General features: G+C 42.3%; 11 non-coding genes across 11 annotated transcripts; 6 read left to right on the top strand and 5 right to left on the bottom strand.

The window, feature by feature from the left end:
- The first annotated feature begins 1927 nt into the window (after window positions 1-1927).
- trnay-gua (transfer RNA tyrosine (anticodon GUA)) lies at window positions 1928-2015 on the top strand. The gene is given in 2 exon segments: window positions 1928-1964; window positions 1980-2015. It is a non-coding gene; the product is annotated as a tRNA-Tyr (tRNA).
- An 878-nt stretch (window positions 2016-2893) lies between these two features.
- Window positions 2894-2976, bottom strand: trnal-cag (transfer RNA leucine (anticodon CAG)). The gene has a single exon. It is a non-coding gene; the product is annotated as a tRNA-Leu (tRNA).
- A 2263-nt stretch (window positions 2977-5239) lies between these two features.
- Window positions 5240-5430, bottom strand: LOC115058386 (U2 spliceosomal RNA). The gene has a single exon (XR_003842065.1). It is a non-coding gene; the product is annotated as a U2 spliceosomal RNA (small nuclear RNA).
- Window positions 5431-6268: 838 nt separating this feature from the next.
- trnai-aau (transfer RNA isoleucine (anticodon AAU)) lies at window positions 6269-6342 on the bottom strand. Its single transcript has one exon. It is a non-coding gene; the product is annotated as a tRNA-Ile (tRNA).
- Window positions 6343-6883: 541 nt separating this feature from the next.
- Window positions 6884-6955, bottom strand: trnaw-cca (transfer RNA tryptophan (anticodon CCA)). The gene has a single exon. It is a non-coding gene; the product is annotated as a tRNA-Trp (tRNA).
- Window positions 6956-8077: 1122 nt separating this feature from the next.
- Window positions 8078-8165, top strand: trnay-gua (transfer RNA tyrosine (anticodon GUA)). The gene is given in 2 exon segments: window positions 8078-8114; window positions 8130-8165. It is a non-coding gene; the product is annotated as a tRNA-Tyr (tRNA).
- Window positions 8166-8443: 278 nt separating this feature from the next.
- trnak-cuu (transfer RNA lysine (anticodon CUU)) lies at window positions 8444-8516 on the top strand. Its single transcript has one exon. It is a non-coding gene; the product is annotated as a tRNA-Lys (tRNA).
- A 1562-nt stretch (window positions 8517-10078) lies between these two features.
- On the top strand, window positions 10079-10151 carry trnaf-gaa (transfer RNA phenylalanine (anticodon GAA)). The gene has a single exon. It is a non-coding gene; the product is annotated as a tRNA-Phe (tRNA).
- Window positions 10152-10598: 447 nt separating this feature from the next.
- Window positions 10599-10671, top strand: trnak-cuu (transfer RNA lysine (anticodon CUU)). Its single transcript has one exon. It is a non-coding gene; the product is annotated as a tRNA-Lys (tRNA).
- A 2397-nt stretch (window positions 10672-13068) lies between these two features.
- Window positions 13069-13141, top strand: trnar-ucu (transfer RNA arginine (anticodon UCU)). The gene has a single exon. It is a non-coding gene; the product is annotated as a tRNA-Arg (tRNA).
- Window positions 13142-16407: 3266 nt separating this feature from the next.
- On the bottom strand, window positions 16408-16490 carry trnal-cag (transfer RNA leucine (anticodon CAG)). Its single transcript has one exon. It is a non-coding gene; the product is annotated as a tRNA-Leu (tRNA).
- Window positions 16491-17248: the final 758 nt, after the last annotated feature.

Raw genomic sequence — 17248 nt, 5'->3', positions numbered from 1 at the left:
TAGGTTCAGTGGAAAAGTACAGAGTAAGGATACATGCTGTCTTTAAACAAAGCCAACTGTAACACTGTCATATTTTAATGTTTTGCAGATTACAGAGACTCTCCAACATCCTCTGTAGCTCCCCAACCGGGAAACTTGGTTTCATGTTATTTTTCATTTGATGTCTAAAATATTTCCTTCAGTTCTGAGTTCCTGGCAGGAAGCTAAATATGGAGAGGACGACCCACAAGAAGTGGAGCAGAGCATTGGTGGAGGAAGAGCAGGGAGCAGGTTTTCAACTTCTGTTTAGTTTGATTGATAGTTTTTTTCACTGACTTATGTCTAGTTAAATGAAACACTCTTGTCCTGTGAGTTTAAAGAAGTATTAGTCCGTTGGTTAAAAACCCCAGCGTGCCATTTGTGAGTCAGGTATGTTCTGTTCATTTATGTTTAAGCTTCAGTCTCCTTATGCTTAGTTGACCTTTCTTAAATAGGGCCTATATTTGTCAGTTTTTTGGAGTTATATTTCCTAACGATGTAAATTGTTCTTTGTTGTGACATTGTTTCTTTTAATTAAAAGAAAAAAAAAATCTTCTTTCAGACCTCTGTCCTTTTCTGTTTGATCCCCAACAGTGCTCATGAGTTTAATATATAGAAAACCTAAAGTAGGATTTGATTCCATAACAGCAGGACAAAGTGTGTCATTAATCTTCTGGATTCTACAGACTGAGTTCATGTTCTGATGGATTTATTTTACAGCTGTAGTAACAATAAATCTCCAGCAGGTGGAAGTATTGCTGCTCAGATGTCATGTACACTGTGGGACACACAATACTCACAGAGGACTTTATTGTGCTGCAGTGAGATGTATAAAAAGCTCCAGTTCTACAGTCAGAAGATGTCCAGTCTGAAGGTGGTTGAGTTCTGACTGCAGAAGAAAGTTTCAGAGCGTCTTCCAATGGCTGATTATTGATCTGTGATCAGGTTATGAACTAGAAACACTGATCATCTTCATTACAAACCAATTCCAAACAATATGTAAACTCCATGTCTGAATAGAGGTGGATGTGTGAACGTGTGTTAAAATCAGAGAGAATTTACACTCATTCAACTCAAATCCAGGAACATCCCAAACATGACTATTAGTCCTGTCTGAGAGTTTCCTCCACTGACAGCAAACATACTGTATATCCATACTGATCACTGTGATCAGGTTTGAATCATCTCTGTGAGAATCCCACATGAAGCTGTCAGTCCTGCTGGATACACACACATCCCACTGAACACATTTTACCTCACTATCATATGAAGAAATATCACAAACCAGATGAACTTCTCAATGTGATGATCAGAGAGCCTTTAGATTTCATCATCATATGATAGAAACATGTTGGTTTTTTATGAATATATAAGTTGGTTCTTGTGAACGTTGTGATAATCCCTGCAGGTCAGATTTATGAAAGTTGCCATGTTTTTGATTTTGATGATGTTCCTTTTGGCAACGGTCTGTTCCCCTGAGGTTAGTCTGTGCTGTGCTGAGTGCCCCCGACGTGCCCGGGGTCCTTTGGGTGCTCTGTTCATTACAGGCCTCGTTGGCGCAGTAGGCAGTGCGTCAGTCTCATAATCTGAAGGTCGTGAGTTCGAGCCTCACACGGGGCACAGCTTTAGTTAATAATGAGGAGTTAATGAGCCTGCTATTCCAGCTAGAATTATCCTAAATATCTGCCTTTGAGGCCATCAAACATGACGAGGTGGCCGAGTGCTATTCCAGTCAGAATTATCCTCAACGTCAGCTGGTGAGAGCGTTCCAGTATCAAGGGTGACATTGTTGATGACTGCAGTCATGGATTTGATCATACTGTGATAAATGACATTCTCCATGTTTTCCCTAACCCAAATCTGCAAATATTAGTCAAAGGAGACAAGAAGAGGAGAGGTTGATCAGCTCCCTTTGATAGCTCAGTTGGTAGAGCGGAGGACTGTAGAGGCTTACAGCTGAAATCCTTAGGTCGCTGGTTCAACTCCGGCTCGAAGGAGGTCTTTATTTTCATTGGCCTCATCCAGCAGAGTGATGAGTCTGCCTCCAGACAGGAGGTGACCACTGTTGTATCACTTTTCATGTAGAGCAGCTGTGTTTTATATTGCAAGCAGCACTGAGTTTCTAACATTCAGGAATTGAAATCCCAGTCTTCCACAAGACAGGCAGAGATCTTATCCGCAAAGGGGTTTAAACAAAGAACATCCCTGGGTGGGCTTGAACCACCATCCTTTCAGATAACAGCCGAACACGCTGACCGATTGCACCACAGAGACATGTTGAGACATGTTGAGAAAATCAAAGTGATGAACTGTGGATGGCAGCCTGCTGTTGGTCTGACTGAACAACGATGCAGAAACAACAGACAAAGTCAAATGAATCAGAATTAAGAATTAAGGGTTCAATTCAGGATAAAATGTCTTTTTAATCATCTGAATTCACAGAACTTCTGACATCATAGATCATCTGACATCACAGATTGTCTGCCATGGCAAAAGCAGTGCAAAAGTTCACTGCAAATGCACTGCAACACGCAGTGAAAAAAAAAAAAAATCACTGCGAATGCACTGCAAATTGCAGTGAAAAACCAACACCACACTGCAAAATGCATCGAATATCCACCGTATTCGCACTGGAGATGGTTTTGTGGCATCAACGATGTCTCCTTTGATACTGGAACCTCAACCCAGCACCTTTCTCTGTTTGCATGTGTTGTTGTTTCCATTGTTTCCATTTTCGAAGGACGGAGTAGCAATATTTCGACATGTCAAAGGAATTTTGGTCTTTTAAAAGTTTGGGCGGTCAAGAGTAGACCAAAACATCTTTTTCCTCAAAAAACACACCTTAATGCAGTAGAGGTGAAATGAAAGTGGTTTCTGTCAGAAGTGGGATTTGAACCCACGCCTCAAGGAGAGACTGCAACCTGAACGCAGCACTTTAGACCGCTCGGCCATTCTGACAACAAGAGCTACAACAATAGCCGAAAAATTTGCTGAAAAATTAGCCCATCAAGAGACAGAGACATGCGGAACTTTTCCTGTTGCAGCCTGCTATTCCAGCTAGAATTATCCTAAATATCTGCCTTTAAGGCCGTGAATGATTTCTAAATATCTTTGAAACCTGTTGATGGTGAACTCAGAGGTTGTTAAAGGGGCCTTTTCTCAAAGCTTAGCTTGCATGCCAGTACAGGGGAATTAGCTCAAATGGTAGAGCGCTAGCTTAGCATGTGAGAGGTAGTGGGATCGATGCCCACATTCTCCACAAGACTTTAGCTCTTTGGAGATACAGCAATAAGTGAACTAAACACAGCAGGTCCCTGGGTGGACTTTGGAGATGCCCAGAGATGCCGGGTATTGCCGGGGATTGAACCCAGGGCCTCATACATGCAAAGCATGCGCTCTACCACTGAGCTACATCCCCTACATACCCCCAGGTGAAGGTTCATTCTGATGGAATGAACTGTTTCTACACAAGCTGCATGAATGTGACACAGAGCTCATGTTTAAAGTTTTTTTAAGTAAGCATTATCAATGGGCTGTCACTCCTCAGTAAGGAAAGTGACACATGACATCATCACACAACTGGCATAATTTATTTGGCAACATCTTAAGTTTTACAGATGAATATTTTAATTTCTGTGCTTATATTCAACAATGTATTTGAATTAAAGTTAATATCTTTCTATAATGATCCAACATGGACCGCTGGACACTTTGATATCAGTAAATCCACCGTGTTTTAAAGAAGTTCAGAGTGTTTCAGAGTTTCTGACATGATACAGACAGACAGATCCAGTGTCCCAGAGAGAGAAGAGTCCCGACACTCCCTGATCTCACTGCGGGGTGGTCACGTGGTTCATGTCAGCCCGCTGAACTGTCATGTCCTTCTGTGGAACAGACAGCAGAGACTGAGACATTGCATGCTAAATATAAATAAAATCACATACCCAAGTACTTGTTTGGCTGTTATTGCATTATTCCATATTCGTAAATGTCAGTTTTACATTTTGGGTGGTGGGGTGACAACTGAAAGCTCTATATAAGAATTACTTAAATACGTTTTGGAGGGAAAGCATCACGTTTGTGTCAGCTGGGGAAATATTTTGATGATTCAAATGCTCTTTTTGGCGTAGATGGATTATTGGATCTCCTTGATTTTGCTTTAATTCCTATTGACTTACTCGTGGTCTGATAGTGATGGAGAAAGCAGAGTAGCAACAGTCCATTCAGCATTTATTGTCCATCCCACTTCTTCTGATGAGGCAGGAGCTGACCATACAACCATTATAATTTTAAAACTAAGCCATACAGAAAATGTGAATCGAACATATTACAGAGCAACAAAAGATCACACTTGGATGAATTAAATTGTATTTTTTTTTTATTAAACAGTGAGTGAAAACATCAAGAACAAATGTGCATGTGGAGACATCCTCTTCCTCTGTGTCCTGGACACTAAAAAGCAGATGAAGCAAAACAGATGATGTTCAATTGTGTCATGGTTCATTGGTTACAACTAACACAACACAACTAACAACTTCTGACAGAAGCTGCTATGCACGTTTTCAGTGCATATTTGTATTTTCACTGCAGTTACTCATGGTGTTCAGAGATTTCAGCAGCTCACATCCAACACAGAGACTCTGAGCAGGCCCACCTGGTCTTAGACCCAGACCCAGACCCAGACCTAAATCCAAACCCAGGAGACAGAGGTTGAGTGAGTCAGTGAGGAAGAAGCTGCTCGTTCTCCTTCAACAGTTTGAGCTGAGAAAAAGTCACTTCCTCTTTTCAGGAATCAACTTCTACCATCTGTCCACTAGATGGAGATAACTGAGCATCAACTGAGAACTGAGTTCTTCATCATCTGGAAACAGACAGCATTGTTTTCTTCAGCTGGAGCTCTTTGTTCAAATCTACATTGAGATTCAGAGCCAAATGTTTTTCCTTTCCTGGATTTACTTCATCATTTCAGTCACTCTGTGGATTCAGCAAATACAACCAACATTTAAACCAAAAACAAAACTTTATTGATTCAGTCTTGTCAGCAGAATATAACCTGATGAAATCAGCAACATTAAACTGATGTTTCTACATGAATGCATCACTGATTGTAAAACCATAAACTGAACATGAACACTCTGTACACTCAGCGTTACACACATGAAGACAACATCATGTGTTTAAGGTGATGTTGAGCTGAACAGGACTTGTATTGAACACACAGAGGGAGTGCACCGTTCCTGGAGATACTGCAATACCAGGTCGATGCGTGGAGTGGACGGAGCAAGCCCCTATTCCATCTCCCTGTTCCAAAAATCTATTTAATATATGGTCCCCGGGTAGGGGACGTATCAGATATTAAACTGATAAGAACAGATACTACACTTGATCTTAGCCAAAAGGCCGAGAAGCGATACCGCTCAGCTGTCGGAGGTAACGGAGTGTTTCTCCGCACCGACCCGCTCAGTGAGGGGTCAGAGTCGGCTTCAGTAACAACATCACTCCGAGAGAGAGACACAAACAGAAGACATGAAGAAACGAAGGAGGGATCAGAAAACAACCACAGACATGTTATTTTCACAAAGTTACGTTGTAGAGCAAAGAAAACGTCTCTTCTTGGTCACCTGTAAAACTTCATATCTATGTCAGTTTACCAGCTGAATATTATTGTGAAAACATCAGTTTGTCCTCTCATGTGATTGGCCTCATGGTGTGTCCATCAAAATAACCCCCCTGTCTGCACGGATTCTCTGAAGATTCGGCTCTCCTCGACTGGACTCGGCTTTTTTCGACCGAAAGAGAGAATAATAAAATGAAAGAGTATCTTTGTTATCCACAGAATAAAAGCACAAATGACTGAACATCCAGATATTTAAAATGGCGTTCAAAGTTATTTTAATCCAGCATTACTGCCATCATTTTATCTTAACATAAAGTCTGTTATGTCCGTTTAATGCGTGTCACATCTGTAATGATATAATACATTATTTAGTTTTCTAACACATCCACTACATCCCCTGGATGGTGCACCCCTGGTGGTCCAGCTGGAAACTAATCACTAAACTGTTACAAAGGAAATGATCAATCTGCAGTCTTTGCTCTGATCGTTGTAACTTTGTGTTATTGTTGTATCTGATAAGTTAAGCTGCACTTCTAATGACCACCAGGGGGCAGTTCCACTGGTTGGAAAAAAGACTTCAGGCTGCATTGAAGTATACGGAGAGAACAACATCAAGTTCAGAGATGCTGCATGTGGCCAGTATGGGGATTGAACCCATGACCTTGGCGTTATTAGCACCACGCTCTAACCAGCTGAGCTAACTGGCCTGTGTGACAGTGATTTATTGGCTTATTTTTACAAATCAACCTTATCAAATCAACCTTATCACGGGTTAGTTGCTCTAGGGGTATGATTCTCGCTTTGGGTGCGAGACGTCCCGGGTTCAAATCCCCGACGAGCCCTGCATATGACTTGTCCAATGATCTGCCTACCTTCTGCTGTGGACATTTTACCTCCTTCACTTTCCAGCAAAACATTTCCAATATTATTTTTTTAAACATTGATTCAATGTGGTCCTTAACCTGCAATATGCCCTTTAAGGTAACATTTGTGACTTTCTAACTACTTTCTAAACCCTCACCCTCCATATCATTGATAAAACTTGCTGACTTTTGGGTTTTTTTGTTTTTTTTTTATATTGTTCAAAATAAACTGAAATAAAATCAAATGGTGATGTGTGTCCATCTAACATAATGGGAAATAGTGATGTGAAATGTGATGTGAAGAAATTAAATGGATCATCAGAAAAACACGTCCTGCTGCACCACAGAGGATGTGAGTGTTTACCAAAAGTGCAAACTAATGATCTGACCCTGACTTGAGTTGAACACGCAACCTTCTCATCTGGAGTCAGACGCGCTACCATTGCGCCACAGAGTCTCTCAGAAGCACACAACTGCAGGATTTGAAACGCATCAAAACATATTAAATGACCAAAATAAAGATTTGAAGAAGGAAATACACATAACAGTCTGTGTTTTTTGTCAATTTTTTGGAGGATTTTTTGCAGTTCCTCATCAGAGACTGGCAGCTGGACACACATGTCAGGATGGCTCAGTGGTCTTTTGGAGCCCACTGAGAGACGTGCTGTGTTTAATCTACTTTCTCTTATCCAGCATACATCGACCAACAATGACTGCTAGTTCAGTTCAGTTGGTTCAAACATCAGTTTGAACCAACATGAAACTATCTGAGGTTTAAATAGTGTAACTACAGCTGCTGGTCATTAAGTCTCTGCGGGGCAATGAGCCAGTGTGTTTGGCTGCTAACTGAAAGGATGGTGGACAGGAACCTGCAGAGAGATGCTGAGGTTGTGAGTTCAAGCCTCAGCTGGAGCATCTGGCAGTCTGTGGATTACTCCTGGAATGAACTTAATAAGCTTTGCACCAGAGTGTAGCAAAAAAAAAAATTCTGTGATGTGTGCACACTGTTAATGAAGCTCCAAAGACAATCATGGTCCTGCCAGATAACTTTGAGTTCTGCTGACAGAAGAAAGAACCAAACTGGGCAAGGAGCCAAATGTTTGTTGGATCAGGAATCCTGAAATGTCTCTCTTTTGTGCAGTCAGGATGTCCAAGCAATCTCAGACTGTCCATGTTTTACAATCTGTCTTTTTCTTTTGTCCTCAGAAAAATAAACTACATTTAAAAGCTTCACAAAGTGAACAAGCTTCCAATGACAACCGTCCCAAGTAAAGTCTCCATATTGTTCAACTTTTGCCCAAATGATTCAGTTGTGGAACAAATTTTCACTCCTATGCCGATGATCCCCTCCAACGAGACAACCACCTTTTGTTACTCAGTGTGATTCAACTTTGTTAAGATTTGGCAATATATATGAACGAATCTGATTTAATTTGAATCTGTGATTTTTGTTTTGGTGGTCATCAGAATTTATCATGAAACTAGTTGTGCTAACTCAGACGTGGCTGGATTTGTGAAGTAATGTCAAATCTGTAAATATTAGTCAAAGAAGACAAGAAGACCAACACACTAACGGCTCCCTTCGATAGCTCAGTTGGTAGAGCGGAGGGCTGTAGAGGCTTACAGCTGAAATCCTTAGGTCGCTGGTTCAACTCCGGCTCGAAGGAGGTCTTTCTTTTCATCAGCCTCATCCAGCAGAGTGATGAGTCTGTCTACAGACAGGAGGTGACCACTGTTGTATCACTTTTCAAGTGGAGCAACTGTGTTTTATACTGCAAGCAGCACTGAGTTTCTAACATTCAGGAAATGAAATCCCAGTCTTCCACAAGACAGGCAGAGATCCTGTCCACAAAGGGGTTTAAACAAAGAACATCCCTGGGTGGGCTTGAACCACCATCCTATGATTCTCGCTTAATTTTTAGGATCATTTTTTGCAGCGTTAGCAGCCCGGCTAGCTCAGTCGGTAGAGCATGAGACTCTTATTCTCAGGGTCATGGGTTCGAGCCCCACGTTGGGCGATAAGTAGTTTCTTTTTTTAGACCCAAACTTACCCAGCAGAACACTGCCTGGTTATGAGCAGGTTAAAAAGTACTGAGACTTCCACCTGCAGTCTATCCAATGGCCAGCAGGGGGCTCCACTGGTTGACAAAATGGTTGAGATACAGCAACAAGTGAACTAAACACAGCAAGTCTTTGTTTTTTTTGTATGGATTCATGGCAGAGGTTACAAAATTAAGGAGGTCAAGGAGGTCAGTGGATCAGCAACAACCACAAAATTACTGTTTCTTCTTCTTACCTGAGCTCTGGTGAATATTTATTACAGGTGCTGCAGGAAGACAGAAGGTTGTTTCAAGACTCATGAGTGGTGAATTTACAGCATTTAGTTTGCATTTAGAGCCAGGTGATCAGAATGAGGATGCAACTTTAAGGAGGAGATAGGAGTTGTTCTTTGGGTATTCAGACAGGAAGTGTCATTTATTTAGTGTCATAACACGTAGCATGATTCTTGTGCTGGACGTCAGGAGTGAAGGCAGTAACTCCAACAGTTCATCCAATATGATCAGGACTGTGGCAGCAAAATGAAGAAGCATGAAACCAGATTCTGTGATGTCACAAAGGTTCTAATGACATCAAAGAGATCAAAGACTCCTCCCACTTTTTTGTCATGACCTCCACAGTAGAGTGCACTCTGTTAATGAAGCTCAAAAGACAAACGTGGTCCTGCCAGATACCTTTGAGTTCTGCTGACAGAAGCAACAACAAAACTGGAACTATCTGGACTGAACTGGATTTGAAACCTTCACTGTCACCACCCACCACTGCCAGTTTGTTTCTTGTCAATGAAAACTAATCAGCTAATTCAGGCATTTTTCATCTCCCTGTGAACAAAAGTTATAGAAGCCAGTGAAAGACGATACCAACACCAGGTGGGCTGAAATGAGAAACATCACAGTCAACCAGAGTTCATGCTTGCGTATGAAAACATGCAGGTTCGGCAGGGGGCACCCAAATTTGAACTGGGGACCTCTTGACCTGCAGTCAAATGGCCACGCCGTTGATGTGACATTATGTTACGGCTTCAGCTGGCGTCTTCACTGTGGCAAGTGTCTTGTCAAGATCCTTCAAGTAACACAACCAGACAGCAAACTTCACACAGCTCCATGGTGTAATTGTTAGCACTCTAAATCTGTAATTCATAACATAACAGCGGGCGTTGTGCACCATGCAGGGAATCTACCTCAGTGGTAGAGTGCATGCTTTGCATGTATGAGGCCCCGCGGTCCCTGTCATCTCCAGCGTTGATAATGAAGCATGGGAAGTCTTTATCTCATTGGATCAGTTTACAGCAGAGTGTGAAGCAGCAGTGGAGCAGTGGAAGAGTGCTGGGCCCAAAACCCACCTCTGCTGAGGCAGTGATGCAAATAACAAACTACATTCTACATTGATCCCATTGTCAGAATCAGTCAGTTCTTTCTCTTGTCATGATAACACTGTGAGAGATGTGCATTTGAAGCCTTCACTGTGGGACTTTGGAGAAGTGGATGGTGAACAGAACATCCTGCATCGATGGGCTCAACCAGCCGAAATAGCTCAGCTGGGAGAGCGTTAGACTGAAGATCTAAAGGTCCCTGGTTCAATCCTGGGTTTTGGCGTCGGAGGGGGTACCTGAGTGAGGTTCAAACTCAGGCTTTTTTGACCTACATTTCCAATGTTCTCCCTCCTCTTTCAACCACACCATGAAATATTGTGAGGGTGGATGCGTCACGCTGACTGGTTGTGTGTCCAAAAGGCTGTCAAACACATCTTTCTTCCATTTTCTCCTCCAAACATTTGGACACAGTTTTGAGATTTCCCATAATGTCATATGTGTGTCATTTTTGCAGTGAAGTATTTAATTAAATGTAAAACTGTTATAAACGGAGTGCTGCATCAGTGGCCACCATCACTTCAAGTAACCCAAATGGGAAAGATCCTTATCGACAGCATTGTTGCGCTTTGCTACATCTGAGCTAAAGATACAAATAAAATAATCTAAACTGGCTTTTATTTTGAAATTATTTTTGGTGATTTTTTTTGGAGGATGTTTTGAATTTCTAGCAGCCCGGCTAGCTCAGTCGGTAGAGCATGAGACTCTTAATCTCAGGGTCGTGGGTTCGAGCCCCACGTTGGGCGTTGAGCAGTTTTTTTTTTAGACCCAAAGTTACATTTCCAATATTCTGCCTCGTCTTTCAACCACAACCACATGAAATATTGTGAGGTTGAATGCTGCACGCTGACTGGTTGTGTGTCCAAATGGCTTCAAAGACATCTTTCTGCCATTCACTCCTCCAAACCTTTGGACACAGCTTTGAGCTGTCTCACAGGTGTCATTATTTCAGTGAAGATGTATGTATGGATGTATTCCCCCTGAATCCTGCGATTCACAGCTTCCACCAAATGGAGCCAAATAAGACACAAAACTTATTGTGATGTGAGTCGGAAGAGCTGCTGCCTTTGATACGTCAACTGATGATGTCACAATACGATGATCAGTTAGCATTATGAGGGCAGGCATAGGGGCACACCTTTGTGTGCACACCTGTGTGCTGGGTACTGATCTAAAGATAAACAAGGCTAATCAGTTAATCAGTAGCCTGCAGGGCGGGGAAGTTGTCAGCGTCTCCACACCACTTTGGTGGTGTAAACTGATGTGAAAGCGCACATCGCTCTGCAGCTCTCATCAGCGGGTGCTCTCGCACCCTAAGCAAGAATCATACCCCTAGACCAACGAGCCATGTGGGCTGGGGAGGTCATGACAAAAAAGTGGGAGGAGTCTTTGATCCCTTTGATGTCATTCGAACCTTTGTGACATCACAGAATCAGCATCTCCTTTGATGGTTACTGATGGAACATTTGTGGCGTTCGTTTTTTTTTTTTTTTTTGATGAACCTCATTATTTACACACAGCACATTCAGGACATTAATGTGACAGTTAATTATATGCTAAAGAAAAGTCACGATGGTCAGCCACGTACGTTGGGGGTGTTTTCAGATCAAAGTGCCTGTCTAGTAAACAGGAGATCCTTGGTTCAAATCCCAGCAGTGCCTCATTGATAAAATTTAAGACTGTTGAGTTAAACTCATGTAAGTTCTGTTAAAAAGGCACAACATTCTCTCTGACCAGTCAGTTAACTGTTACAGTCTTCATGTTTCTCTTTGGAGCAGCCTGAAGTTTTGTGGAAGAGGTGAAACCCAACCAGATACTATCCAGCAAAAACAGCTGAGCAGAGTGCTGTGGATTTGAGCCGGTAACAGGCTTTGATGTCATTAGAACCTTTGTGACATCACAGAATCAGTATTCAGGGGTGCTGATTTATATTGGTGGGAGCGTTGATAGATTGTTGAAGCTGCTTTGAAGAATTTCCAGGATGGCCGAGCGGTCTAAGGTCGCAGTCTCTCCTGGAGGTGTGAATTCAAATCCCACTTCTGACAGAAACTGCTTTTCTTTTCGCGACTGCTGTAAGATGTGTTTGGGGACAAAGTTGTTTTGGTCAACTTTTGACCACCCGCACTTCAGGCAGGCTATCAGGCAGTCTTTACTGTAAGGCCACTTTCAGACTGCTCAAATGGTAGAGCTCTCACTTAGCATGTAGAATGTAGCATGTAGAATTAGAATTATCCTCGACGTCTCAAAAGTTAGGTTCGCTCAGCTGGTTAGAGCGTGGTGCTAATAACACCACAGTCATGGATTTGATCCCCATTCTGAGATAAATGACGTTTTCCTGTAAATCAGTGCTTCAGAAATGTTGAAATGGAAACATTCTTCTATGATACAGATACAGAAGGTTTCAGAGAACAACTGCAGAGAAACTGGCAGTACTGATGCTAAGCTGCTTAAAGTGTCTGTCTTGTAAACAGGACATCCTGCGTTCAAACCCCAGCAGTGCTTCGCTCTCAGTGGAGTTCCTGCTCATCACTGAAACAAACTGATGAAAACCATCACTTCCTGTATTACAGCTTTTACCTGCAATATCTGGACAAGAGTGGCTGGATTTATGACCGAACATTATCCACACTTTAAATGAATCAAAGTAAACTAATTCTTTGTCTTTGATCTCTGTGATGTCATTAGAACCTTTGTGACATCACAGAATCAGCATCTCCTTTGATGGTTACTGATGGAACAGGAAAAGGTCAGATCCTGATATAATCTTGTGAATCCACAAGTCTGCCTTTCTTTGTTTGTGTACCAACAGCCTGAGCTCTGGTTCTGACTTTGTTTTGATGAACCTCATTATTTACACACAGCACATTCAGGACATTAATGTGACAGTTTATTTTATGCTAAAGAAAACCCTTTGTTATTTGTCACAGTGGACTTGGCTCAAACAGTCTGTGATGTTCCACAGGAAGTGATGGTTTTCATCAGTATGTTTTAGTGATGAGCAGGAACTCCACTGAGAGTGAAGCACTGCTGGGGTAATTGGCAGTGATGGGATTCGAGTTTGGATGCTGCACACCGTAACCCATTCCACCATGATTTCATCGCATTTTTTTGCCATTTCTTGGGCAAATAATGTGCCCATATGTGTCCCAGTGGCCTAATGGATAAGGCACTGGCCTTCTAAGCCAGGGATTGTGGGTTCGAGTCCCATCTGGTGTGGTTTACAGCAGAGTGCTGCAGTGGCACTTCTGTTGTTGGCTACAAGACATCCTGCAGTGCTTCGCTCTCAGTGGAGTTCCTGCTCATCACTTCCTTTATTACAGCTTTGTTCAGCAGAAGGAAATTTGGTGATTAACTGCTTTTCATGCTCGGAAAACTTTAGTAAGACTAATGACAGCCCGTCAGAAAGTTGTGTCCAAATGTTTAATTGATTTGGTTTAAACAGATTCTTATTTGAGAGAATCAGCACTCATCACAGTAATTTACAGTGACAAGCCTCCCTCTGTCTTTTCTTTCTCCCTTTGTAATTTCAACCCCCCCACCCCCATGTGAAAACATGCAGTGTTTGGCAGGGGGCACACACAGCCCATCACTGCAGATCAGCAGGTCTGACTGAAAACATGCTGTAAAGTATGAACCACAGCACTGCTGGGGTTTGAATGTGTAGGGTGCGAGAGGTCAACACTTGTGCTCCTCACAGTTGTGTGTCACTTGTGTGTCTGAAGAGCTGCTGCCTTTGATACATCGCCTGATGATGTCACAATACTCACAGAATGAAACTCCTCCTTTGAAGCTGCTTTGAAGAATTTCCAAAATCACATGTGGTTCAGATGTAAACACAAAGGCTGCCCCACTGTCACAATTCAGAGCAGCTGAGAAGATTATTGATCATTCAAAAACTCTGTGCAGTCATATTCAAATAATAAACAATGTTCTACGTTGCTCAAAGTGAGATTTACAGTTTACTTCATCCTCACACTACATGCTAATGTTAGCACAGTTGCACTGCCAGGTGCAGGAACATGTCAGGTGGTCTAAGGCTCCAGACTCAAGGTTAACTCCTTGAGAGATGTGTTTGCTTTCCCACTAAAACTTGAAAACGTATCTAAGTAATACTTCTACAGAGCTTTCAGTTGTCACCCTACCACTCCAAATGTGAAACTGACATGTCCAAATATGGAATGATGCAATAACAGCCAAACAAGTAGTTGAGTTTGTGATTTCATTTATATTTAGCATGCAATGTCTCAGTCTCTGCTGTCTGTTACACAGAAGAACATGACAGCTCAGCGGGACTCCTCTCTCTCTGTGACACTGGATCTGTCTGTCTGTATCCATGTCAGAAACTCTGAAAAACTCTGAACTTCTTTAAAACACGGTGGATTTACTGATGTCAAAGTGTCCACCGGTCCACCAACCCACCATCGATATCTTGTGATGGTGTGAAGAACATGTGAGCAGGAGAGCAGCTGCTTAAGTTTATGATGTGTTCAGGAAACAGTCAAAGCTCCATACACAACAATAGTCTTGCTTCTGTTTACCAAAAGGCTCCAAAGCCCACTCAGGGACCTGCTGTGTTTAGTTCACTTGTTGCAGTAATCTCACTACCTCTCACATGCTAAGCAAGCACTCTACCATTTGAGCTAATTCCCCAGCCTTCAGCACATGTTCTCTAAATGAACCCAAAGCGGTACCGTGATGCATATACTGATCTTTATTTGCACGTGCACAGTGTGATTATATATATTTTTATTTTGGCAGGTGACCAATTGTTTGCTAGTTTGTTCTCACAACTTTGGTAGCTGTGAAAGTATCTCCAGGAGTAAAATGATTAAATCAATACCTCGTTTTAATTGACAATCTCTGTATTATATCAGAGGCCCTTTGTGGTGCATATACTTATCTTTATTTGCATTTGTATCTGTATACACACACACACACACACACAATTTTCCAGCCCTCATGGTTCTTGGGGAATCCATACATGTGGAAACCCTTCTCGGACTGATTGGAGCATCCAAACGCTGCACAGCCAACCATGGTATGCTACTGATCTACAAAATGTTAGTTGTTACCAATGAACCATGACACAACTGAACATCATCTGTTTCCATAATCTGACCCTGTAACTTTTGTTTTGTTTGGTCAACCCTCACATACGTTTAATTCAAAGGTTATCTGGACGTACTGTATCTTTCTGTTTTTTCTACACAAGACTTCAGCTCTTTGGAGATACGGCAACAAGAGAAGGCCAAAATAAGTAACTTAAAACTCCAATACCAGTTAGTCAGAAAAATATGATGAGCCAAGTCCACTGTGACAAAGGATTTTCTTTAGCATAAAATAAACTGTCACATTAATGTCCTGAATGTGCTGTGTGTAAATAATGAGGTTCATCATTGAGTCCTGAGATCCACTGTCAGGGGACTCCAGGACACGTGTCAAACATGACGAGGTGGCCGAGTGTTTATGGCGATGGACTGCTAATCCATTGTGCTCTGCACGCGTGGTTTCGAATCCCATCCTCGTTGGTGGTTGCTTTAGTCTGTCTAAGTTGCACCCTGTTATTCCAGTCAGAATTATCCTCAACGTCAGCTGGTTAGAGCGTGGTGCTAATAACACCACAGTCATGGATTTGATCCCCATACTGTGATAAATGACAGGGAGGCTCACGGCTCCCTTCGATAGCTCAGTTGGTAGAGGCTTATAGCTGAAATCCTTGCTGCATGCTGCAAATTTGTCTGACATATAAGCTACCTTTTTAAAAAATATCTGAATTCCAGGAAGACTGACTGTACATCTGAAGGCTCTGTGTTAAAATTCTGTTGGGATCAATGCTGGTGCTCTCCAAGTTTGTAGGCTGCCTTTTTGGTGTCTACACGGCCTCATGGATTTTTTTCATGGTGTCAAAAGAAGACACTCGAAAAGCAGCATACAGTACTTGCACAGACAAGGTAATGTAGGGAGGAAAGGAAAGAGAAACATCACGTGGTGTGTGACTTCACTTCCTCTGTGGATAAACAAGGAGAATAAAGTTGTTTCCTAACAGCTTCTATCCAGAGACCTTTAGTGTGTGAGGTGAACATGACAATTTTTACATATGTTGGATGTTGGCAACTGGCTCCTTTGCATCAGTTGGGAATTGAACCCAGGCCTCCCGTTTGGCAGGTGTGAGTTCTACCACCAAACCACCCAAGCTGACTGAGAGTCAGTTCTGCCCACATATCCACCGTATTCGCACTGGAGATGGTTTTGTGGCATCAACGATGTCTCCCTTGATACTGGAACCTCAACCCAGCACCTTTCTCTGTTTGCATGTGTTGTTGTTTCCATTGTTTCCATTTTCGAAGGACGGAGTAGCAATATTTCGACATGTCAAAGGAATTTTGGTCTTTTAAAAGTTTGGGTGGTCAAGAATAGACCAAAACAACTTTGTCCTCAAAAAACACACCTTGCTGCAGTAGAGGTGAAATGAAAGCAGTCTCTGTCAGAAGTGGGATTTGAACCCACGCCTCCAGGAGAGACTGCGACCTGAACGCAGCGCCTTAGACCGCTCAGCCGTTCTGACGACAAAAGCCGCAACAATAGCCAAAAAATTTGCTGAAAAATTAGCCCATCAAAAGACAGAGACATGCAGAACTTTTCCTGTTGCAGCCTGCTATTCCAGCGAGAATTATCCTAAATATCTGCCTTTAAGGCCATCGTGAATGATTTCTAAATATCTTTGAAACCTGTTGATGGTGAACGCAGAGGTTGTTAAAGGGGCCTTTTCTCAAAGCTTAGCTTGCATGCCAGTACAGGGGAATTAGCTCAAATGGTAGAGTGCTCGCTTAGCATGTGAGAGGTAGTGGGATTGATGCACACATTCTCCACAAGACTTTAGCTCTTTGGAGATACAGCAACAAGTGAACTAAACACAGCAGGTCTCTGGGTGGACTTTGGAGCCTTTTGGTAAACAGAAGCAGGACTGTTGTTGTGTATGGAGCTTTCACTGTTTCCTTTAGCTTTCAGCTGATCATTAGCTGTGGATGGACCTGGTATCTGCTATCTGGATCTTTGCTTGGTTTCACCTCCTCAACCAAAGTTGAAGCTGTACCAGAAGGAGACATGAAGACTATCCAGATCATTGACAGGTTGGGGGAGAAAGTTAAGTTTTCACGATTATGATATAAGACTTCTGCAGACAGGATACTGAGATCGGATTTTCAGAACAAAGTAGCACAGGTAGCTTAACCAGGAAGAAGGATATCCAATACAGTAAGTTGGGGAGTCTGGGGTTCATAACCCAAAGATAAAGTTAAATTAATCATATCCAGAATGAAGAGC

This window comes from Echeneis naucrates, chromosome 2, assembly GCF_900963305.1.
Source record: "Echeneis naucrates chromosome 2, fEcheNa1.1, whole genome shotgun sequence".
In the NCBI taxonomy this organism is placed as follows: domain Eukaryota; kingdom Metazoa; phylum Chordata; class Actinopteri; order Carangiformes; family Echeneidae; genus Echeneis; species Echeneis naucrates.
The sequence above is the reverse complement of the archived record's forward strand: the minus strand, read 5'-3'. Positions and strand labels throughout refer to the sequence as shown.